This window comes from Rattus norvegicus, chromosome 1, assembly GCF_021556685.1.
Source record: "Rattus norvegicus strain SHRSP/BbbUtx chromosome 1, alternate assembly SHRSP_T2T, whole genome shotgun sequence".
Lineage (NCBI taxonomy): Eukaryota > Metazoa > Chordata > Mammalia > Rodentia > Muridae > Rattus > Rattus norvegicus.
This window is the reverse complement of record NC_141534.1, coordinates 261,520,750-261,543,717: the sequence shown is the minus strand read 5'-3', so window position 1 is coordinate 261,543,717 and position 22,968 is coordinate 261,520,750. Positions and strand designations below refer to the sequence as shown.

Here is a 22,968-nt window from a genome sequence, read left to right as displayed (position 1 = left end):
TCCTGTTTTGCTGGCATTTCCTATTCCCCTATGATACCTACAGTTGCTAAGAATTATCTATCCCTGTGATTTAGGACAAGTATTTTTTGGGGGGAAACCCTTTCATCTAACATGGAAATTTACCCTCTTCTTTCTTCCTTTCTTATCTGGAAGTCCCTTCTGCATACATCTATCATGGCTCTTTTCACATGCATAGAATATATTCTGCACATTTGGCCCATGTAAAACTGCTAGTTCTTCAGGCATGGAGATCTCAAGAAATCATGCATGAAAGAACATGAGAATATTCTGAGCTCTGGGTTCCAACTATGTGGACTAAATATTTGGCTCTGTCATTTATTAGTTACACAAACTAATTATTCTATTTACATAATCTAATATCACACTAACACTCAGCATCTATTTCACAATGCAGGCATGAGAACTCACATAAAACAATGTGTACTTTGTGATAATAATAAATCCGTAGACAGTACTCCTTTAAAAAAAAAAGATCTATTTATTTACTTATTTTATTATTGTTGCTCTATTCAGACACAGCAGATGAGAACATCAGATCTCACTACAGATGGTTATGAGCTGCCACGTAGTTTCTGGGAATTGAACTCAGGACCTCTTGAAGAGCAGTCAGTGCTCTTAACCATTAAGCCATCTCTCCAGCACAGCAGTGCTCCTTGATAATCACTTTGTTCCAGGAATGACTCTGTTCCTAATTGGTGCCTTCTATAAGTATATCCTTGCAAGGAGTTAAGATTTTCACTTAGCACACAATTAGTTAATATGATGATTTGCAGGGCCTGGTTTATACATGTAGCATCTTCTCCTTTCTTCATGGTACCATTCTGTTCTGTCTCTCATCATCAAGGATTCAGACCCATTCCCCAGTTATCTGTTCATTTTTCATTCAATAAACCTTCAGGGTAGTATTTTATTCTTCATTCCGAGGGAGATAATTGTCCATTGGAAACAAGTATAAGAAAAACAAGAGCTCCAGAACCACTAGCTTACACAATTTGGCCATGAAGTTGTATAAAGTCAATAGCAGGAGCAAGGTCTTTATAGTCTTCTTGTTCTTACGCAGTTCATTTCAATTGCTAAATCTCTGGTTAGTGTACCATAATAAATGCTAACATGATCCTTATGCATGCATTTCCTGGAGTTAGTATATATGCCTTTTATCTCTTTCCCCTTCCATCCCACTCTACTAGGCCACTCATTCTCTACTATTTGCATCACTACCTCATGGTAATTCAGAGCTCTGCCCTAGTTGGGAGCTTCAAGGTCTTATATTGAGTTTTCTTGAATCTTTCCTTGATGTTCATCCAAATTTCTGCCTCCATTCCAAAATTTAAAGCAGTTGAGGTCTTCTGTTCTCTATTTTGCATATTGATATGTAGGTCAGATTGTCTCCAATATGTGGTAAAGAAAGAATTGCCATGTCTTATGTATATTTTACTTCCAACCTGATCCCCTTGAAAGAAGGAGCCAGAGCTTCTACAAAAAAAAAAAAAAAAAAAGGTACCTTGTTTCATATAGAAAGCCTACTCACTGTTGAGGATTTGACTACATTAAAAACTTTTGAAATCTATAAAGAAAATCTTGTTGAAGACTCCACATAAGTGTTTTGTATATTGTTCTCAGTAAACCTCTAATTCCATAGCTGTCATAATCTTTGTATTATCTTTTTTCCAGATGTGAACACCTAGCTACAGAGATCTATTGACTCAAAGTCACACAACTATTAATGGGTAAAGACAGCATTTGAACCAAGTCACTCTGACTACAGAAATTGTCTCAGTCACAATTATATCTGAAAGAATACCAGGAAGGCAAGGCTGTTTGCCCAAGACTGTATCTTTCAGAGAAGTACACTGAGGTCAAGTAGTACTCTTTCAGTAAGAAAGAATTCAAGGCCTATCTTACCACAGGATGCTTTCCGGAGAAGGGAAAATAAAATCTGCCTCCAGTGGGACCCCAACATCAGAAAACCTGTACACAGTCATCAGTTACGGCTGACACTATAGCGGGAGATAAAATGTGCTCGCTCCGAAGGAACTTCGAATGTGAACTGTCAGTGATAAAAGACAGCTAACTGTGGCCACTGTCTGCATCAACTCTATGAGCGATCCTCTAAGCACTTAAGGACATTGCTGCAATATTGAACTCTGACCATATTTCAGCCTGTACTTTCTACTAGAGAAACAACCTGTCACTTCTACCAAGGTTCAATCTCAGAGTCCTGGAGAAGTCTTCCTTGGAAGATGTAGAGAAAAGGTTCCTGGCTAGATTGTTTTAAATTATTCTTCTGCTCTAAGGAAGGCAGAAAGGACTAGTCCTAACCCCAAGTTGACAAGAGAGCATGGGCAATGTGACGGCGAATGCAGTGATGGAAGCATTCTAGGACAAGCCACTCAGCACTGGTTTAGGAGGAGTGCCAGGGAGAGCATCCATGAGGGTCTCATTCTAAAGTTTGCTCCGCTGAGAAACCTGACTCTAAAAGGTCAGCTTAGATAGTCATAAAACTGTTCCAAGAGAATGTGACTTGCCTCAGTTTATGGTGTTCTGGGAGGTAGATAGCAGGAGCCTTGGGAATGATCCACACCCATGAAGTGGCCTGCGTGCTAGAGCGCAACAAATCGTGTTGAAGAAGAGTAAATGTGAATTTACCTTTTTGTATAGCTTGTCACTGTCTCCAGTCCCTAGAGCACTCTGGACAGTGAATCCATAATTGCTGAACACAGTGAAAATAACCTGTAACCCTGCCGTGTAGGAAGCATCTGGATCCCCCCAGGCGGTAGCAGTGGACTGAAAAGGGCACATGTTACACTTCTGCCTTCTGTTATCCACTCTCCCGCCCCTGTAAAAGTCAAGGTGAACCAGGAAATGAGTCCAGGGCCAGCAAGGGTTAATGCCTTGTCTCTAATCTTAACAATTATATCACTGGCTTAGAGTAAGATTGGACAATTTAGAGTGAGACTTTCTTATCTTTTCCTTTTAAAAAATAAAATTAAATATACTTTTCATCTGTGCTTAGGAAGATCTGACATGGTAAGATGAGAAGAAACAGAATGGTAAGCAAAGCAGATATTTAGATGTAAATATAAAACCCCACACTTGTTCTGCATTCAAAAGGTAAAGGATGTGACAATCATTGCCCTGAAAGCAGCTATAGCTTGCTGCAGATTTCCCGTCTTCTCTGCCCATTTCCAGCGACAGAGCCATCATGAAGAAGGATGTTCAAAGACATCGCATCTATAACCTTTGCCAAAGGCACACACAATCTTTGGAAGGAAGACTTTTATTTTCCCTGTCACCTTTAATGCTGGATACACCGGCTGAAAGCTGAATTCCAAATATAAGGTCACTGCTCGGAGACTTCCTAAAGACAGAGAGCTTGAAAAGAAATTCGTTCTGAATGTCACTCTCGTCTCAGCTCACAGTTTCCTGATCCAACCAAGATACACTAATTGGCTTTGCTGTCAGCAGAAAAAAAAAAAGAATAAATAAAATCGTATTTACCAACATCCCTGAAGGAGGCAGTCATGCCCATAATGAGACTAGGTTTCGGCCGAAGATAATTAATTGAGATATAAACAGGAAATGTCCAATTCCTTTGTTCTTAAATTGTATGAAAACCATGTTCTTTGTCTGAAAAAAAAGAATACACTGTCGTCTGTGACATTCAAGGTTTCAAAAGGAAGCATTCAGACATTCAAAGTATGAGACTCCAATTCTGGAATTGTTTCCCCCATACTTTGAGAATTTAGCAGTTTTATTATTTTATAATGTATCCTACACAGATTTACTAAACAATTGCCTTTTACTTCTTGTGCTATCTATAACAAGGTCAAGTGTCTCAAGCTAGTGGACTGATGACTGCATCTATCTGGAAGATCGGTTTGACTTTACGTGAACAGAATGGTAAGGGGAAGAATAAAAACGAGCCTCCTGAAAGTGAAGATTTCACCATAATTTGGATGATTCCATCAAGTCATCCCCCATCCTTGTGAAGAAACTGGCTGGAATAAAAAAAAAAACTTGCTAATTCCTTTTAATGAGGGTGGCCAGCAATTCCTGGTAGCATCTCTGAGACCTGTGCACCACCCCATAGTTTTCGTAGGAGGCCCCAGACCAGATCAACATCACCTGTACCTTATAAATACAGATCCACTGGCCAATTATCCAGCCATAATTCTGAAGGGAAAGTCCCAGCCGTTAGAGTTTTAACAACACAAGTACAGTAGGGTAAGTTCCTATGCAAAGTAGGGCCTGATATGATACTGACCCAGTCATCCACCTACCTCTGATTTACTGTGAGTTCTATGTCCCTAAAGCAGGCTTAGTGAAGAGTTCTGTCTCCCTGGTTTAGCTTTACCTTAGGACTCAGAAAGAGGAAAGAGAAATCATGATCATCATCATTGTGTTGATCACAATTTATGTAAACTCTCCATGCCACCCAACCCTGACTCCCACCTCATACAATCCATCCCAGGTGGTGTTGTAAGCACTCACTCTGTGACCAGTCAGAAAGTGTTGACTCTGTAATAGTGACTGGGGGTGGGGAGCCATTCATATGTTCAGTTATTAGTGAAGTAGCCCTAATCTGGTTGGCTTCAATGGATCAATGGAAACTGTCATCTGTTTCTTCTATTCTCCAGAGCTGGATTATTTTGCTGCTCTGATTTTATTTCCTCCTTAAAGAGCAGCAAACCAGTCTCAGTCTAAAACCAAACTGAGGGGAGAGGAAGGAAAAAGAATTTTTTTTTTTAATTTTTTTCTTCCCCAACCACATTTAGCCCTAGACATCCTCTGGCCAGAGTCACTGGCATATATTAAAACATAACGCCAGACCTCTCTGGAGGAGTGAAAGAGACTCAGAATCCCTCACACCATTCAAAGCCTAAAGAAAGCAGATTCAAATGGCATTCCCTCTGAGTAACATCATGGACAGATAATAGCTCAGTCAGCCGCCATGTAAAGCAACTTGGCTAAACTCTTCATTACCATTTGAAAGAATGAGATGCTTCAAAATTGCTTCAGGTCTTTTAAAAATCTCATCTTCCACTCCTGGCAGAGGTAAGATACACAGCAACCCAGAGTCACGCCTCAGCCCCAGATTCAAATAGTATTTCACGTGTCTCTCAGATCATCTGAGGCCGAGTGATCTAATTGTTCACGCTCAATTTATTTGTGCTCCTTGGTTGCACTCACATGGGCAGCGTGAACAGTCCAAAGGGAAGGGTAGCTTCCGTAAAAAGCATTCCAATTAGCAACTGGTAGTTACAGTAATTGAGGAATCAGCCTAAAGCTTACGGTATTGGTTCATGTTGATCCAATTGTGTGTGTGTGTGTGTGTGTGTGTGTGTGTGTGTGCATGCGTGTGTATGCTGTGGAATTCTCCAATAGTTATACTGCCACAGGGATCTACCCAAGTAGCAGTATACACCTAATAATATTTCACACAACATCTTCGATTTGTGATCACATTTCCATGATGCCTGCACTTCTCAGCTCAGCCAAGACCAGGGATGCTGAGAATGCTGAGGTCAGACTTTCAGTGTGAAGTCATAGGTATTTTCTTGTCTATAACTTTAGAATGAATAAATAACCATTCATGAGAACAGGGCTTAAAATACAGATATGACTTGGGCCTCAGACCAGGACTAAGACTTCCAATGTCATCACTGAGGTTCACAGAAGCATATAGAAAACCCATGTCTTGGGCTGCAACTGCCTTGGTAAACCTCTATCTTCAAAAATTATTTGCATTAAAGTTCATACCAGCAGAAAAATTACAGTTATGAAGTAGCAATGAAAACAGGTGTATGTTTGGGGGTTACCACAACTTGAGGAACTGTATTAAAGGGCTGCAGCGCTGGGAAGATTGAGAACCATTGATGTAGATACTCAGCACATACTATCTTCGTCTTTAATGGAGAATGGAAAGGTTTAATACAGAATATCTACTGACCCCGTCAGTGACGGTCCTAGCTTCCTGGAGCCACCAGGGTGAAACCTTGCCACAAGAATTCAGTCCTGAGGAAAAACCATCCAAGAAGGAACTCTTGAGTCTCCCTCTTTAAATGACTTGCATCTACAAATTGGAGAGTCCATCTCAGACAAAGTATGAGGTGCACAATTTTAATATCGCTTCAAGGTCTCTGATTATTCTGGTCTATTTCTAACATTATTGCTCCCTGCCCTGTTTCAGGGTCCATGTGCCCCACCCTTCCCTTGGGGATGCCTTGGGCTGGTCACACATCACCAGAGTTGATTCTCAGCTCCATTTTCCCTACTGATCCCAGGCTTTCTTCTGCTTGCAGTCCAACTCTCATACATAGATTTCCCCAGAAAACTCTTTTGTTTCACCCCTGCCCTCATTCCTCCTCTTCTTCCCTGATTCACAGCTTATGAGACAGACTGCTCAGGAAAGGGGTTAGTCCCAGGAGGAGAGCTGCCCTGCTACCTACTGGACAGCACCTGGTGATGAAAAGGTCCAGCTTTGTCTCCACCTTTGCCCCTGTCACTCACTTTGTGGGGAAAGACCTCCACCTATCATATGGATATTATTTCTCTTCGCTCATCATTTTCAAAGTGGCAATAACCCATCTCACTAGGATAGATAAGACTAAAGATGTGTGGACAGGAGTAGAAGGCGGGTGGGATGTGTGACATGGTCCTTCTGAACCTCAGCACTCTTCAGAGGGTAGAAAGCCAAGCTCAGCTGTCTCCGTCAGTGTAAGCTTAATAAATCAGGAGCTGGGAATAAATCAGCCAGTGCCTGGGGGAACTCTACCTAACACATATGCTTCTGAGCAAGCTCGAACTGTAGCCAATAATCACAAGGTGTGGTTTTGTTTGTTTGTTTGTTTTTGTTTTCACAAGAATCATCTTGCAGTCTTTGGATAAAGTTTAACATTTATTATTAACTCTATAATACTTAGATGGCATCTATACTATGCCAAGAGAATATTAAATATAATTCTGTTTATGGGTATATATGTGGAGGGCCGTCCTCACATTCTCCATTGTAAGATGGCGCCGATATCCAGCAGGATGCACCTAATAAAAGGGCAATACGCAAGCGCCTGGTAAATTCCTCACTCAGGGGGACACGTATGCTGTGGTACGTCATCTGGCACATTTGGCAGCGACCAGCTGACCAGCCAGAGAGTGACACGTCCTAGGCGAGGATAGTTTCCTATATAAGGGATGGTCTTTCCCTCACTCGGGGTCTCCGTGTTATAAGCTTGTGCTCTCGCTCTCAAGATGCATTAAAGCTGTTTCTGCAAAAGGATCCTTTGTGTCCTGCGTCATTCTTGCTGGCGAGACATAGCGTGGGACATATATACAGCACATATACTGGCAGCAAGGAGGATACTCTTTAAAAATCAGCTGCTCCATTTGCCCTCTGACCCTAGGATTCATGATTCTTGGTGGAAGAGTAAGAATTTCCCAAGACAGAAATAGTATTGACAAAGCTCTAAGTTCTGTAGCTGGGTAGCTCATTTAGGACAATGCAAATTGGAACTCTAAGTAAGGCAAGAGCAGAAGCTGGAGAGAGCAGACTCTTCTCATGTAAAGCCTCGAACTCTTGCCAAGTCAGGAGTCTTATAATCCTGGTAAGAAGATGAACATAGATTAACCATAGCCTTTTATTCCATTTTGGATTAAAGCCCACAATTAACATTTTTTACATTCTTTAATGTCTACTTAAGTTTCAGAAGCAAGAGAAAGCAGACTCCATTCACTAGGAAAACACCAAGGACCCCCCTCCCCGAACTTCTCTATGCTGGACCAACCACCTCTTAGATCTACCTTGGGGTACTAAACACAGTGACAAGTTTTTATTTGTGACTGTTCTCCCTGCTGTGGTGGACGAACTCAAAGCAACTTGAGAGGAAGGGTTTGTTACAGCTTTCACTAGAAGGGTACAGTCCATCATTGCAAGGAAGGCATGACAGGAGCATGAGTCAGCTGGTCACGTTGCATCCGCAGTCAGCAAGCAGAGAAAGTGGGATAAAATGCTTCCTCTCTGCCTGCTTTCTTTTTATTCAGTCAATAATCTCAGTCAGTGATCTTAGCCAAAGAACTGGGGACACCCATATTCTGGGTAGGAATCCCCATCTCAGCTAATGAATCTCAAAATTCCTCACAGGCCCTGCTAGAAATAAGTCTTCCAGGTGAGGTCAGATGCTGTCAACTTGACCACTGATGTTAGTTATTACACATAGCTCATAACAAATTATCTAAAACTAGGCAAGCCAATGGATAGCAAAGACCGATTGAAAACACCCAACTGTGTCACCAGAGCACACACACAGCACTGTGCTGATGAAGAGTTCCTAATGGAGCTTGCTTCCCACACTTTCTCTGATCACAACCGGTGCATCTTTATTTTGGGGATAAAGTACATTTGTTATCTCATTATATTCATGTGCATATAGTTATAAAAATGATGTACCATTCCAATAGCTTTGTTTATGGTGGTATGCCAGGCAAATATTTTTATTTTCTAATGAGTACTTGGGTTTTATTAGCCAGCATTAAAAGTGGGGCAGAGTGATTGGAGATGTGAATCGAGATACTCACCAGCACAAGGAGATGAGACACAGATGCTAATGGAAGCTCTGGGGGTACTTTTCCAGGCTGTTGAATGTAATTTCTCACATCCCCAAATGGCTATAATAGGGAAACACCCTGAAAAGAATTCTCTAATGGCTGTGTGTATGCCGCAGAGGCTCATTGGGAAGTTAATGTGCTATGCAAAGCGGATATTCATTCATTCATTCATTTGGTATGGTGTAATGTATAAGACTGTTCATTAGACCTTTAGTGATTCTGTCGTCCTGTTCTGTTTCCGGTCTAGAAATTCTCACCTACACCAACATAGCTTCTGAACAGAGCTCAAAGCCAAGAGATCCCAATCCTCTCAGTGCCTCTGCAAAGCTTCCAGACACTTATCTTTATTCAATCTACAGATAGACTTCGGTTGGAATAACTATTGTATTCACTAACTCCGTGTTTACATCCTTATATATGCTACCGGCTTACCATTTCTTCAAAGTAGGTAGCATGTTCTATTCTCCATTCCATTTATTTTAAAGTCTCTCTCACATATACCTGTATAGGGAAAAAAAACTAACAAACCCTACCACCTCTTAACCTACCTTCTCTTTTGTGCTGGTACCTTGATACATATTCGTTGAATGAAGAGACAAGTAAACAAAGCATGAGTAAGATTTTGGTTGAGTTTGTAAATCCCACTTTAGTCTTCTTGCATTTTCAACAAGGGAATTCAGTCATTAGAGTTTTTGTGGCCTTAAATTTATTCATGATACTTATAGTATCAAAACACTGATAAGATACGTTCACTGATTTTCAAACTTACAACATTCCAGGAGAAAAGCTGGGAGAAAGCAAAGATCACGAAAACATAAATTAATGTTGCCTAAGCTAAAAGTACAAAAGTCAATGAAGGTAGCATGTTTAATTTTTTTTTAGAGTGTTCTTTGGCTACCCATAATTCCAGATGGATGAAGGATATTCAACTCAAAATCTCAGAACATCCACTCTGCTGCTGTGAATTTTTCTCATAGTTACTTCCAAATTCTGGCAGTAAGCTATTTTACTGTTTGGAGATAATCGAGTCCAACACCGTCTCAACTAATAGCCTCCTTTGAAGTAGATGGCCAGGTTCTAATCAGTATCCAGTTCCAGAGCTCTACCATATAGGACATTATCTTCCCATTACTGGGGACACTAGAATAGAGAGTGCAGCTTCTACATAGGAGCTCTGCATAGGTCCAATCATCTGGAAAAAATGTCCTCAGCATGAAAGTGGGACCAAGGAGTAGCTAAAGTCTCCATAAAGAGCTTGTGTGATGCTGGACCCACTTCTTTCTTAGTTACTCTTTATTATAGACACCACATAGTCTCTTGCAGTAATTTGACACAGTGGCTACTATTGACAGAAAATAAAGAGCATAATGACTAAGAAGACAATCCTGTAGAAACAAATCACCCCCCATTCTGATTTCACATGGAGTAAAATGCATAGCAACATTTCAGATCATCCCCTACCCAGCCTTGAAAACTATCCCATCGAAAACTCTACTACTGAATGAGTCACCAGAGGAGCTGTGAACTGCAGCCAAGAAAATCTTGCCGTCATTAAAAAATGCATTTTACATTATCTTAACTTTCACATGCCAAAGATTAGAAAACACGAGTTATAGTGACTTCATTATTTACATTACAAACAGCTAATACCTTACTGATGCACACTGTCCATGACGTGAGGAGACAATCAGCTGCTAGAGATAGATGTCTTGTCAAAATGATACACTCTCTGGATGTAAAAGTGTAAGAAAAATAAAAATGACATGACTTTGAAAATATACTGATGAGATGCCTAGACTTAATTTGGGGTTCCAAGCAGAGAAAATGTCACATCGTCACTAACAAGGGTTGACAAAAAGAGCAAGCTTGAGGAGCTGCCTGCCTGCCTCCTGGCCTTCTCAAAGAGGAAGCCTTCATCCCTGTGAACTGGCTGAGCTGCTCAAGGAAAAAAACTGATGGAAGAAGAAAAATGCTGGATCAAAACAATTGTGTGCTGTGCTGCAGAATGCTCTCCCAGAACGAATTGTATGACTTCCACTGTCACTGTGTTTTGCATCTGCCCTCCTGAGCCAGGATTGCCTGGAAAGTAGTCCTCAGTACAAGCAGGGCAAGCAGAAAAAGATATGCTGCCTTTCTCTTTCACTAAGGTCTCCTCAGCTGGAAAATTCTTGCCTCCAGTGTTAAGTTCGATGCACGAGAGATGGCTCAATAAAATGTTACTGTGAAGAGCTCAGCTCTCTAGCACCGTGTGTGTGTGTGTGTGTGTGTGTGTGTGTGTGTCTTTGTGTCTGTGTGTATGTATGTATGTGTGTGAGTGTGTGTGTGTTTGTGTGTGTGTCTATGTGTCTGTGTGTCTCTGTGTGTGTCTATGTGTCTGTGTGTGTATGTATGTATGTGTGTGAGTGTGTGTGTGTGTGTGTGTGTGTGTGTGTGTGTGTGTGTGTTCCCATGCAGGTGCACACATTACCCTTTGGTGATCCACATATTATAATTCCAGAAGTGGGAATGCAGAAGGCAAAAAAGTGAATACCCAGAGTGAGTGACTAGCTGAATGTTGAACAAGCACATAGTATGCACAAGCATCCTCCCCATACACACGTGTGTCTACAGTGTGTGAACATGCACATAATACACACATATGCACATGCAGAAATTAAACACCTCACTTCTTACCATCTCATAGCATCCTTTGTATCACTGGTTTACTAGTTTTCTTATTTTGCCTCCTTATGACTTCCTCTATATATGAACTTCTCAATTACTTCATCTTTAGTGTGTAAGGCAGGTGGGGGGGAAGGGGTACCCTCAGAGGCCAGAATTATGTGTGTCATCCCCTGGAGCTGGAGTGACAGAAAGTTACAAACTGTCCTGCTTGGGTGCTGGGGACTGAGAGCTTAACCACTGAGCCATCTCTCCAGCCCCAATGAAATTTTTCTTTCTATAATACCACCTATTAATACTCTTCAAAGTAATATATTAAAGACGTAGTCTCATAATACAAAAATTTGGAGAATAAAGACTATTTAAATTGATGTTAATGGATGTTTTCTGTACTGTATATTCAAGTGCTGATTTCTTTGCCAGCAGAGAACTGGTTGCAGTTTGGATTAGCGTTATTATGAAACATCTCCTGACTCAATGGTTCTACAAACTTTGTTTTCCATTGCTTTTTCATTGGTTAATTAAAAATCTATTCAGCCAAAAGATGGACAGGAGAGGAAAAGGCAGAGAGGAAGAGAGAGAAATTGAGAGAGAGAGAGAGAGAGAGAGAGAGAGAGAGAGAGAGAGAGAGAGAGAGACAGAGACAGAGAGACAGAGACAGAGAGAGAGAGGGAAAGGGGGAGGGAGAAAGAGAGGGAGAGGGGGAGGGGGAGAGAGAGGGAGAGGGTAGGCACTGAGGGTATCAATACTGGGATACAAATGAAGAAGTTGTTTCCAGGCAAGGCAAACATTGCAGATAACAGGCCACACACACAGCAGAGAATCTGCTCAGCTATAGGGCCCAAAGCTTATTATAAATGTAGTAAGTCTCCATGTCATTATTTAAAGCTGAAAAGGGCATAGAAAAGACAATCTTTATACATTTGACATTCCTTTTGATTTTGTTTTGAAGTAATTCATATAAGTTTCAAGTAGTTATCTGAATATGGTTTGTCCACCATGTTTAAGACTTAGCATTTTAGGGCATTAGATAAAACATGTTATATGTGACTTCATTTGTCCTTAGTAGTTGTGCAGATAAGCTATGTGAAATTCAGAAATAAAGAAAATAGTTTTCCCCAGAGCCCGTCTTCTCAGGTGACTGAACTATTATTGGGATTAATGAGTCTGCATTGTTGACTGACATCTCCACAGTAAAGACTCAGTTTTATGGGAGAAACGTAAGAACGCCTGATCATCCAGTGTCTACGATCTTTCCACATACCCTGCCCTCTGATTCCCAATGGAGATGTGGAATTCTCAGATCAACATTCCAATCTTTGATTCAAACATTGTTCACACCTTTGTGTCTGCCATGTTCATTACAGTAACCTTCCAGTGCCTTCTTGAACGTTGCCTTTGACAGATAGAATGAAAATGAATGACACAGGAAACTAATGTCCTAAATAAGCTTCAGATTCAAAAATGTGAGGCAGTGAGATTCTTTTTCCTTTTGGAATACTTAAAAACATGTCCATAACTAAAGAAAATCTAATCCAGAAAGGCCTTTATATAAGAACAGCTCTGAGTTAACTGAGCACATATTTAACAGAAGTCACCAACATTTAAAGAAATGTTTATGACTTGCCTTCAGTGATGCCTTCTAAGTGACCCCTTCTCCATGATACTATAAGTAATTCCTTGCCCAAGACTTATAAATGACTCCTCACCTATGTGTCTCAGATTAATCTCTCCTCTATGCTCCTATTATAAAACACTTAACCATGCTACTGGAAGTAACTCCAATTCAACTCATTGGTTCTCCAAGATAGATTGGTTAAATCATTTCTTCCATATGTGGTCGTCTTTATCTGAGATTAATAGACTTAGATTCCCCAATCATGATCCTCACCTAACAGCTTAATAGTTCATTATCAGAGTTCTGGACGTAAACAACCTAATTAACTAATGATACCAGAAGTGTGTGTGTGTGTGTGTGTGTGTGTGTGTGTGTGTGTGTGTGTGTGTGTGTGTGTGTAAATAATAATAGCTTTATTGTAAACATGGTCTTAGATGCATCACCAAATCTTCAAAAAAAATCTTCAAAATAGGTAAAGGTGAAACTCACTGAAAAATAGGATTCTTATCATGTAGATGCCTGAGCTAATGCAGTGTACTATAAATAAGAGCACACTTGGTTCTGAGTTAAATAGTACATGCACAAGAGCTATCAAAGGTTGAAAAAAGTTTATGCTTAAATTATACACAATAAATCTGGGAAAATCCACCCAGCAGAGGGGGCTGTTGGCTTAAGAGTTCTATGTGCCACAATATGCAAATTGAGCAAATCTTACAATTCCATTTATTGGTATACAGCAAATATTTATTATAGAAAAACTACAAACTGTAACTATGTATCAAGCATGTATCTCTATATATCTCTCTGTGCGCACAATATCTTCATCTGCTATGTATAATTTACAGTCATTAAACTATAATAATTAGACTTGGGAATTAGAGCTTTGATGTGGAGAACAGAGGGATGGATATATTTAATTTCAAGAACAGATATGAGGCAAAAAATGGATGAAAAATATAAACCAAAATAAAAGATGAAAATGTGAATACTTGATCTACTCATCCAAAAGCTTAAATGATTCAAAAATGTTATATGAAGCTCAAAATTATAAAATAAATGTATGTCTCCCCAAGGCTCTCAAGCCTTGTTGAGACCTTAGAAATCTCTTTCAGAGCCCTGACAGTATTTCAACCAGCGCTAGTCCTCATTTGTGGCTCTGAGGTCTTCCTGTGCCCTTCTGGAGTCTCGGTTTCTTCATTGTAAGGTGTCCATACACCTTACAAGTTTGTCCTGTACTTGGAACGTTCTGATTTAATACATGGTATGGTTTTTTGGCTTGGGATATAAGAAAGCAACAGCTACCATCCACATCTATTTCAAGTCTGGAGCTACCCAATGCTGTTCAGTTTGTTCTCAAAATAACGAAACCCAAAACCTAAGGATCAAGGCTTCAAATAAATCAGGAGGCAATGGGGACTTAAGCATCAGGTGATTACCAAGAGACTGAGGAGAGTTCAGAAAGCTTATTAGTAGTCAAACAGATTGATTAGTTGTAACAAGCAACTTTTCAGATCTATATACAATGGAGTCATTAATCTCAGTTCTCCAAAGACATGAAAAACAAAGTGTTAAGTGTGTCTCCTAGAGAAGTCATTGACAGCTAGATAATGGGTAGCTGTCCTTTGCTCTGTCAGAACAGCACAAGAATCAGCAGCACAGAGTCCACCAGGGTGGGACATTGGAAACAGGACACCTTACAATGAAGAAACCGAGACTCCAGAAGGGCACAGGGAGACCTCAGAGCCACAAATGAGGACAAGCGCTGGTTGAAATACTGTCAGGGCTCTGAAAGAGATTTCTAAGGTCTCAGCAATCTTTCACTGTAGGAGAGAATTTTAAAATTCTGCAGTTTTTGGTGGTGAAACCATCAAACACACCCCAATCATCCTAAGTGTTGTGATTTGCACTTTAAAAATAAAATAAAATAGATAAAAGCTTCTCCTGTCTACATCTAACTAAAACAACCATACAAATTATATATACATATATATGTATATATATGTATAATTTTATATAATAAAAAACCCAAACATGTTAATTTTTGCAATGACATTTTCATTTCCCTTTAAAAGATTTTCTTGATTTGATCAATTGATGAAATGGGGAACTCAGTGTACAATTCAATGCCCCTGCTTCCTCTGGGATAATAGCCACTCTGTTATTGTTCCAAGTGTAATAACATATTTTATTGTGGCCATTTTATAAATGGTCAGTATTTGGCAATATAAATTTATATCCTCACAGGCCTTCAATCCCTTAAATCCGTGCAGCAGAGTAAGTTCATTTAAACATTGACATAATTCAAGGTTGATATAGGCTTTAAAAGATAGGTTGTTTATATAATCATTATAGATTTTAAAAGTCAGGTGAGAGGATTGAAGGAGTGAGAGAAACTATGCAAGTTTTCAAAAAATTCTTCAGCAAACCCCAGGAGTAACATTTAATCATTTTTTTCTCTTTCTTGATTTTTCTCCAGGTGAAAAAATGTAAATTTTAATTTTAAAAATAAAATTTGCAACAACGGTAATAACTCTAATTCCTGCTTATTTGATTTTTTAAGTGTTTTAAGGATATAAGTGTTTTAACTATTTAGAGCCAATTTTTCAAGTCGAAGCTTCTTACTGTAAGTTAAACATTCCTTGTCATACCTCTGAGCATAGGACAGTTATGTCGACTACGTTAATTTGCAATGACCAGTAAATGTGGTTTAACACACATTACTTTTTAGCTTCAGAGTTTACTTCTGATACTATTCATTTAAATGGCAGTATGGACATATGTTTCCTAATACCATTGATATGTATGGAGTAGGGGGGATGAAATAGCTTAGGCTACTGGCTAGCATGCATGAAAACCTCTATTTAATCCCCAGTACAGCAAACAACAACGTAAAATCAATTTGCTCTCGGTATGTTTAGAACTATTTTTCCATATACTACACATGCTGCTTATCAGGTCACCGCACCAACCTACAAAACAGAGGTCAGGAAAGAACACAATTAGTCAAACACTGTACCTGGTACAGTGACCGTCTTCGCTTTCTCTGCACTGGTTCAGCGACTGAGTCAAATCCGGTTGAAAGGGATTGACAGTTGCTGTCCTTGGCTCAGAAAGACGATCATCGAAGCCCACTATAAGGGGAGAGCATGAGTTGCTTTTAGTCTTGCTGTGGATACCTGATAAAAGAAACTCAAGTGAGGTGGGATTTATTTCGACTCCTGACTTGAAGGGATATCATCTGGACAAGAAACACGGAAGCAGTGGTACCCATGACAACACAAACATAAGGCAAGTACTCATTACTTCCTCATCTTTTAGTGGAAAACAGAGCCAAGCTATGACAAAAAGCAGGGCTAGGGCTGGGGTACCAATAACTGACTTCCTTCAGTGAAGCCCCACCTTCTAAAGGTTCTATAGAGTCATGAAACGACATCGACAGTAACCAATAGTCAAATGTCTAGATCTCCCCAGATGAGGAGAGCATGATTTAACATTCAGATCATAACAGGAAAATAGCAAACAGCAAAACAAAATGATCTGTCACATTTGCACAAGACACAGTCAATAAATCCGGCGCCATCAGCAAGAGAGGGTGACGACAAGGAAGGAGATGCCAAAAATACCCAGGGAGGTTCTACTCCGCACGGTGGAGACAAGCTAATTTCCAAAATATATCCCCAAAGCAGAAAGCAGCATAGCCGCTAAAAACTCTTCTATTTACTCATATACTTATCCTTGTGTATGTAAGCTTTAAGGACCTTTGTCGAGCATAGCCTGTATTCTGTTGTAGGGATAGAAACATGGTATCTACTTACATGATTGTGATGTTAGAACGTCAGTGAAGCGGTCATGCTAATGACACCTTTGCAATGCGGTAAACTGGTTCAAGAAGGACGGATACCTACGTGGATAACAGATCGCATTAAATACCACTTGTAACTAATACAAGTCAGAAAATAATTCTCAAAACTCTTCTAAAATGACAAATTTACGCTTGGTGTTCACGGTGCGTGCCTTTATTCCCAGCACAGAGGCAGGCAAAGCCTTCTAGATCTACATGGTGAGTTCTGTGACAGCTACAGCTTCATAATGAGATCCCATCTCAAAGCAATAAGCAAACACTCCCCCAAAAAAAACTCCCCACCAAAATCCAAAAGAATTATTAAAAAAAAAAACTGATAAGGTTAACTGGACAAAAAAGAGTAGTTGTTCTTCCAGCTCTTGGGCGTTCTGTTCGTATTAGTCGGGATTCTGTCGAATCACAGATGTTATGGGTGGTCTCTATACAGTAAGGGAATTTGTTATGATGTCTAACAGTCTGTAGTCCAACTCCCCAACAGTAGTCTCGATTGCTATGAACGGAAGCATCTTTGCCCAGGGTACCCAGTTCTCACTGGATGATGTGGAAGTTCTCACGGCCACCCTGGAGGACATCAGGAGCTGCAAGGAAGAGACCTCGTCTCAGAACCTGGAGGCAACCAGGATGAGCCCATACCCCCGGTGATGGTGGACTTTGCCCTTTTGGTCAGTGAAGACTTGTTGGAGCTGGTGCCAGAGCCTGTGGAGTAGACATACCACAGGCCTGAGGAGGAAATAAGCCTGGGACCTGCCTGCTGGCTCTGGCACTTCCTTCAATGGAGCAAACAGGCTGGGTATTTCCTGCCCCTGAGTGGCGGTGAGGACAGTGCAGCGCCTGCATCATCTACTCCATGTGGTGCCTGGTCTGCGAGGCTGTGAACAGCGGAAAGGAGCAAGTGCTGACAGAACTGACAAAACCTAGTGGATGAGAACAGCTACACCCCTCAGGATCCCGGGAGCTCTGCAGACTGCTGTTCACTACTTGCTATGTGGCCAGCGAGAACCCTCCCAGAAGACCCACAGCTGATGCAAGCTACCACATCGGTCTGAGCATCTACATTAGGTCCTCTGGAACTGGAGCTAAAGATGGTTGTGAATCACTATGTGGGTGCTGGGTATTGGACCCAGTTCCTCTGTGAAAGCAACCAGTGCAGTGTGGCTTCTTCACAGGCATGTGTGTAGGCAAAAAGGCCGTGCACATAAAAATAAAACTAATAAAATTCTAAAAACAAAATAAATAAAAGAGAGACGTATTCAGAGGGGCTGGAGAGATGGCTCAGCTGTTAAGAGCACTGACTGCTCTTCCAGAGGTTACGAGTTCAATTCCCAGCAATCACGTGGTGGCTCACAACCATCTATAGTGGGATTAGATGCCCTTTTCTGGTGTGTCTGAAGACAGCTACAGTGTGCTTATATTAAATAAATAATAATAAATAATAAATAAATATTTTTAAAAATTCAAAAAGAAGTACGCAGAGACTTTTAAACAATGTGGTATTTAAGATAGAAACTCCTGAAAGACTGTACATGGACTGACCCAGGGCTCCAGCTGCATGTGTAGCAGAGAATAGCCTCGTTGGGGCACCAGTGGTAGGGGAAACCCTTGGTCCTGCCAAGGTTGGACCCCCAGTGCAGGGGAATACTGGGGGGGCGAGGAGTAAGGAGGATGGGTGGGGGAAATACCCGTATGAGGGAGGGGGAGGGGATGGGGGCTTATGGACAAGAAAGCTGGAAAGGGAATAACATTTGAAATGTAAGTAAAGAAATATATTAATAAAAATTATAATAATAAAAAGAATCCACTTTTATCTGAGCATGTAAAGTTTGGAAGTCTTTTACTCTCTCTCTCTCTCTCTCTCTCTTACACACACACACACACACACACACACACACACACACGCAGCCACAGACACTTGTACAAACTAAAAATAAGTACTTCTGAGACCAGCCAGGGAATATACCTCTCATGTCTCCTCCCATGGAGAAACCAGGGCTCACGCAGAAGTCAAACTGTCAGGGTTTGTAATCCATCAAGCTAATGAATTGATTGTGGCAGTCTAGAGAGTAGACTAGATTGTGAGTAAGAAATCCCAAGGAGATGCAACGTTAGGATGCCCCAACCTTTTCATGGAGTTTGCTCCAGGGAACCACCACAAGACTGCCAACATAAAAAGTTGGGAAAGATAAGTTCCTAGCTTGGTCAAGGAAAGAAACATAACAAATGTGAAATATTCAGAGTACACGCCAGAGCTAAGCCTTCACTCTCCAGAGAAAACCATGACTAGGGTCTTACATTATCTGGGCAAAGAGAATCTCCTGACCATACCCATCATTAACTCTTCTGTTTCACCTAAACAGAAAAAGAAATTGCAACAGATCAGAATAAAGGAACCATACCTGGAACAAAGGCTACTAAAAAGCTGGGGATTTACTCATCTCATTACAGAATAGTTTCCCCAATATCCAATTACCACAAAGACAGGGCTTCATTGCAACAATGACACATGGGTGAATTTGATGCACAGTGGACTTCTGGGGATAAGTTTCAGGGAAATTCCAGGTCATAAGTGAGACAGGATATTGGATGTCAAATAAATTTTGAGTCTTTTGTCACCCCTAGCAACATGAAACATGATCCTTAGCAAAGCTCTAACAGAGAGATAAAAACTGTACACTGTAGGCTTAGAAAAAGACCTTTTGTTACACCACACATTATGTCCATCGTTAAACAGCTACATGATCGTGCTGGAAGACAAAGATAAGGCTGTCAGAATACTCAAACACCACACAGGAATCAGGCAAGTAAGGTCAAATAAATTGATTAATATGTTAAGAGTAGAAATGTACAGCAGGTAATTATAATTAGGTAAGCTATGACAAGAGGTAGCAAATTTTAAGAGTATTAAGAAATTGTCTTTTTGCAAAAGATGGAGACTATTATGGAAACCCACAGTCAATCAGTACCAACTGATACTTCTACAAAATACTCTCTCAACAAAAGCTCTGAGAACATTGTGGAAGAGGAAGCAGAAAGATTACAGGAACCAGACGATCAGGAGTTTTTGGTAAGATTGTGTCTCCTAGTACTGTCCAAAGCTACACCCACAGAGTATCAGTATTATAGCCCAAACGTCGGTTAAATAAGGGCATCGGTGATGAGCATGCCAAGTAGACAGAGAAATGGGTCTCTACTGTACACAAGGAGCCACAGGCAACTAAGAAAAGCTAGAAATGGAGAAGGGCTTTCTTTCCTGAAAAGACCTCACCAATTGGTTTTCCAGGGCCAAAAAGCCAGTCTTGAGGCTTACATACCAGTAGCATTTACCTACATTTCTACAATAATGACTAATGAAAAAGGAGTCCATGAATCTGAAAAAAAGTGAGTAGGATCATGTGGGAAGGTTTGAAGAGAAGAAGAGGAAGGGGGAACAAATAACAGGAAACAAGACAGCGTCAGAAAACACTGGAAATCCCTGATTCTGGATGTCCCATCAATCCCTACAGTCTAAGTGTTCAGCAGGAAAGTCGATTGTTACTATCTTCCCAGGTTGCACAGAAAAAGGCTGAATATCAAGAATATCGCCATGGAAAGAAAGACTGCATGTTATATCGATCAACAGACTGAACATCAAGAAAGGAAGAGTGGGTGTGCAGATAGGCTAAAATAAACATCCCTTAATAAAGTATAAATGGAAAAAAGAATAATGACTAAAGAAAATAATATACTAGAGATTTCCAAAATATATCATTCATGTAATTGGAATAGAGAACAAGATAGAAGAAAAAGTGAGGTAATAGTAGACACGGACAAGATTTTTCTGAATTTAATAAAAGATATGGAGCCATAAGAAGCAGGAAACACACACACACACACACACACACACACACACACACACACCCCTTATAAATTTGCTATTTTGAAAGAAATACTAATTTCATAAAAGATACATGCATTGACACATAAAGAACATCTGGTAATACAACTAATACTCATTCTTAGTTCTTAAAGCTGAATCAGTACAGTAATCAATATCCTCCCACTCCTCAATGCACTATCAACTCATAAATAACTAGTAATATTTTAAACACTAATGGAAGAAACAAAATCAACTACCTATGATCACTTCCATAGGAAATCAAGGGCATAATTATCAAGAGATAATTATGAATTATCTCTTAGTAACATAATGGTACTCTGACTTAGTTTGAGTTTTCATTTATATGAAGAGACAATAGGAACAACACAACTCTTATAAAGGCAAACATTTAACTGGGCTGGCCTACAGTTTCAGAGGTTCGGTCCATTATTACCAAGGTGGAAACATAGCAGCATCCAGGTGGACATGGTTCTGAAGGAGCAGGGAGTTCTACATCTTCATCCAAGACAGCAGAAGAGGGCTGGATTCTGCTGGCAGCAGCAGGCGATTGACTATACTGGACAGAGCTTGAACATATATACGAGACCTCAAAGCCCACCTCCACGGTGACACACTTCCTCCAAGGTCATAATTACTCCAACAAGGCCATATCTGTGAATAATGACACTCTTTGTGGGCCAAGCATTCACACACATGAGTCTTTGGGGCCATACCCATTCAAACTACCATACGCCCTATTAGGAAAGCCAGGTAAAGACATTACAAGATAGGAAAACTTCAGCCATTCCATACATGTCTCTTGTTACCATACATGCAAGCATGCTCAACAAAGTATCAGAACATGGTGTGCAATGATATAGAATGAATTACACAAATAGGGTTAAATCTAGATGCATAGGAATTACTCAAGATAGGAATTTGAATAAATGAAAACTACAAAATCATTGACCTAAAGAAGAAAAAAGAACATGGTCCTATCAATTGCTATCTGCTCATTTTAATATGCACTTGGCAAAGTAGAAATAGAAAATTTTTAGCTTTGTAAAAGTGTGTGTAGAAACCCTGTAGTTAACATTGATTAAAGATGAGAAATTGTGTTTTCCTTTTGAGGTCAGGACTAGGACCTCCTTTTTACCCTATAATATAATATATAATATAATAACAAAGTAATGATGAAATCATACTTATGTGTGTATGGATAGGAAAGAAGAGGCAAAATTTTATGTTCAAAGATAACAAGATTGTTTATGCATAATATCCCAGAAACTCAACAAGAAAGAAAATAAAACTACTACAATTAAAACACTAGTACTGCAAGGTGCAAAGTATATTAAAATTCAAAAGTCAATTTTCCAAAAAGTTAATATTCAAAGCAATTGTTCTTTTCGTATCAGTAATGTATAATTGGAATTTCAAACTTTAGAAAGGCAATGCCATTATAAAGAAAATTAAACTAGGTATAAATCTGACATTTGAAATGTGTGGTGGGGCTGGCAAGATGACTCAGCAGTTAAGAGTACTTGCAGCTTTTGCAAAGAATTTAAGCTTTGTTCCCAAGACCCAGTGGCAGTTTACAACTCTTGTTACCTCCAGCTTGAAGGTATCTAGCACTCTCTTCTAGCCTCTGTGGGCACCAAGCATATATATATGCAAATATATATATGTATATATTTGTATGTGTGTGTGTCTGTGTGTCTGTGTGATCTGTTTAGTCTCTATAATGCCACTTGTATGCATGTTTTAAGGGATGGTCATTTGGCACCGGACAACCAATTAGGAGGTCCACTGTAGGGTTGAGGCCTCCTGAAGAAGAAAAATACAGAAAGCAATTAGACCCAACCTCACTTGTCATTAGGAGGCTGCCAACTAATATAAGAAGAACATACAAGAACAATGTGCCTAATAGTATGGCAAAAATTAATAAAAAGATTATAACGTTGGCAGTGAAGATGTGAAGTCACAGAAATCAAATCACTGCTACTATAAATAAAAAATTGCAGGTTCAAGCTTTTGGAAGAGTTTGTTGGAAATACTAAATTGTCAGCAATCAGACTTTTCGATATTCACTCAACTGATCTGAAAACTTATATTCATACAACTACCTATACACAGATACTTAAGTTTTATTCATAAGTGTTTCAAACTACAAAACAAATCTATCTGTGCTTAAATAGGTGAACAGGTAAACTACAGAACACTCATACAATGAAGAATAGCCAACAATTTCTAAATGGTCTATCAAGGACCAGAGATTGGTTTATGCCCTGTACCACCAACCTGTCAAACACTCAATGTTTTGATTCTTGGGAAAGTGAAGGATGGATCATTAAT

General features: G+C 39.9%; 1 long non-coding RNA gene across 1 annotated transcript in view; it reads right to left on the bottom strand.

Moving 5' to 3' along the window:
- Nucleotides 1-3,289: 3,289 nt before the first annotated feature.
- Nucleotides 3,290-22,968, bottom strand: part of LOC102553570 (uncharacterized) — a 41,406-nt gene continuing 21,727 nt past the window's right edge. The window contains exons 3-7 of the long non-coding RNA XR_015648225.1: nucleotides 16,717-16,802; nucleotides 15,918-16,077; nucleotides 9,171-9,409; nucleotides 3,520-3,648; nucleotides 3,290-3,379 (exon numbers count right to left, since the gene is read on the bottom strand). This is a non-coding gene — a long non-coding RNA (uncharacterized LOC102553570). The remainder of the gene's footprint in view (nucleotides 3,380-3,519; nucleotides 3,649-9,170; nucleotides 9,410-15,917; nucleotides 16,078-16,716; nucleotides 16,803-22,968) is intronic.